The sequence below is a fragment of the Gavialis gangeticus genome, unplaced genomic scaffold, assembly GCF_001723915.1.
Source record: "Gavialis gangeticus isolate Ggan-Ray unplaced genomic scaffold, GavGan_comp1, whole genome shotgun sequence".
NCBI lineage: Eukaryota > Metazoa > Chordata > Crocodylia > Gavialidae > Gavialis > Gavialis gangeticus.
In genome coordinates, this window is record NW_017729032.1 from 204,249,883 (window position 1) to 204,253,194 (window position 3,312).

Sequence of the window (3,312 nt, forward strand, 5' to 3'; positions counted from 1 at the left end):
GTCTATGGATGAATACATTTTTCAGTGAGTTATGACTGACTGGAGTTTCTTCAGTGTTGACATGAAAACTAGGAAAAAGTACCATAAAGCTTGACTTTCAGATTAGAAGGGTGAGTCTGTGGAGCAGTTAATAAGAATTAGTTACAAACTGAATGCATTTGGGTCTGTGCTAATTGAGAGGCAAACAACATAGACCCCCATGATGCCAATTTACAGAATCACTTTTTAGAGTTTATCTGCACTGTAAAATGAGAACTCCAGCTGTGTGTTTTTTTCCCCTTGTGGTTTTAGTCGCAGTTTCAGCACTCTTAATTGTATCCATATATACTTCCAGATTATTCGACAAATAATCAAATCACGGCAAATTGGCCAAAACTTTTTTAGGAGGCTGACATTGTAATCTATATTTTTTTTTTTTTATTTCTGGGAGGAATCGAGGAGACCCAGGGATTCCTTCAGGTTATCTTGAGGAAACTGGAATTCAAGTGGAATCCTGGTCTCACTAAGGTCAAGAGCCAAACTCCAGTTGATTTTATTAGAGTCAGTATATTACCCTAGGTCTCTGCAGTGTTGGACCTCTAAGATGAGACTCACAACTTCTATGCAGGTAGTCTCATGTGAAATTAATTTTGAGATTCTTTTCAATCTCACTTTTACCACTGCTCAAAGTTGTTCTCAAGTTTGCTCTTCTAGCTGAGGGACAGCTCCAAATCAAAACGCTGAACAACCTTCATCTTTGGAAAAGTGTCCATCTAGGTTTATGCCAAATGTCAGTTAACTAACAATAGTACAATAACGGTTGACACTATATAGTTTTCATTAAGAAGATTTCTGGAAATGCTGCGTGATTGTAAACAGGAGAAAGGATGGTCTGGACAACTGAATGGAAGGGAAGGCTGTCAGACTGATCACAAATATAAAAGGAGGTTCCATGAGACAATCTTCATATTAAGACATGGCCTATACCAGTTGAGGACCAGCCTTTTTGGCAGATGTGCCACAAATTAACTCCACACCCTCCCTGAGTATTATTCCAAGCCCTTTCCCCTGCTTAATCAGCTGCTCTGCTTCCTACTCTATCTGCTGTTATGCTGTCTGTCCCCTTCCTCATCTGCTGTATGCTCTACACAGAGGCTGCTTATGCCACTTTTGCTGCAGGTTGGCCATTTCTGGCCTACACTATGACAAACATTTGAGAAGCCCCTAATAGGAACAAATGTTCAAATATTACATGCAGACCAGGCATCAGAAACATGTAAATTCAGGTTCTTTATTAACAAGTCAGCTGTTATACTTTGGCTTTGGGCAAAGTGGTCTACCTAGCAGGTTAAGCATTACATTGGAAGTAAAGAACTTCTGAATTCTAAACCTTGCTTTGTCAATAAATCACTGTGTGATCTTTGGCAAGAACTTAGCATCCACATAAGCCTATTTCACAACTGGTAAAATAAGTTCAATGCTATTTATGTCTCTTGAATTGTGCTCACTTCTGCAAGTTTTTTGACCATAGATTTATAAACTGTAAACTCGGGAAGCGCTATTGGTTAGAAGACACTATTGTGATCATTTAGTCTGACTTCCTATATAACTAATTCAAAGATGCATAAGCTTTGCATGCCGATGTTACACATCTGATGAAGTGAGCTATTCTTTTCACAAGCTTATGCATTGCTGATTTAGTTAGTTCAGAAATTTTTCAACCAGGGTACCTTGAAAGTCTTTCAAGGGTGCTGCAGGATACCACACAATACACTGTTGGGTGTGCAAACATGATTCATAAAATAAGCCGCATCCACACAAACATTGACTTTTGGTTCCTTGGAGAAAACTAGCAGTGGGACACTTGGTGCTGCTGATAGTTGTCCCTGGGGAACACCTGAGCCACGTGCACTCTGCAGTTACTCTGGGTGGGGTAGAGGAGGCTGGAGCCAGCATTGGGCTGGCCCCAGCAGCTTTGCCTGGGGCCTCCTGGGGCTGCACCAGCAGTGATCTTGCTGCTCAGAACTTGGCCGGACGCTGACCAGGCTCTGGTTTTAAACAGTGCATACTGCCCCCGCGTGTACTGATCTGCCTTTTTTTTTCTGCATGGGTTTTTTTTGTCCCCTGGATATCCAGGGGTCAACCCCCCCCTGCACTGCTCCCTCACAATGCAAAGAACACCTGAATGTGCAGTATGTAGTGCCACAGACTTGTCTGTGACACCACATCCTGCACGGTCGTGCTCAGGTGGACGCAGCCGTAAATTGCAAATGGGAATCCATTGTGTCAAAAGCATTTAGACCCAAACAAAAGAATTGCTCTATTTTTCTGTAACGAAAAAATGAGATTAAAATTAAGAGGTCATTTTCTGAGGGGTGTCAATCAAGGGGTACCTTGAATCTGAAAATCACTGAGTTAATCCATATGGTGCAACTTTATTCTGCCTTCTGCTTGACTTCAGATTAATATGGCTAATGACTGCCCCTTCCTATATAACACAGGTCACAGGACTTCTCTGAATTAATTCCTGATTAGACTTTACTATCTTTAAGAAAAATATCTCATCGTGGTCCAAATTGCAACCCTAGATAAATTGTTCTAGGTATTAATTACCTTCACTGTTCTTTATTTCTGAATTAGTTAAATTTCAGCTGCTGTCCTTTGGATGTTGTTATACCTTTGCTTGAAATCAGACTGAAGAGCTACTATCCTTCTTTTTTCTTTTTTTTGTTCTGCAAGTAGGTACTTAGACTATAAGCCAATCACCCCTCAGTATTGCCTTGTTAAATTAAACAGATTGAACCCTTCCTTAGGTCCTTCAGTTTAAGATGTGTTTTCTAATCCTTTAATCATTCTCAAAGCTTCTCTTGGAATCCTTTCCAGTTTATTGATAGCCTTCTTAAAGCACGGAGACCACAACAGAACATTCCAGTCACAGCAACAGTCCCAAATAACGAAGTCATATAACCTTCTTACTCTGATTCAATATTCATGTTTATATATCCAAGGGCTGCATTAACCCCTTTGGTGATTACCATTATTCTGGGAGCTTACGGTGAACTGATTACTTACCATGATGCCCCCCCCCAAGTTTTTTTTTTTTTTTTTTTTTTTTTTTTTTTTTTTAGAGCCACCTCTTTCCAGGATATAATCCTCCTGTATTCTTTGTTCCTAGATGTATGACTATATTCTTTGCTTGGACCCAATTTACCAAGCACTCCAGGTCACTCTTTGTGTCTTCTGCAATCCTTGCCAGTAATTTTATATTTTTTTTGGGTCATTGATAAAAAAAAAAAAAAAATTAAATGCTGATGACATCGACTTCCTCCTTCC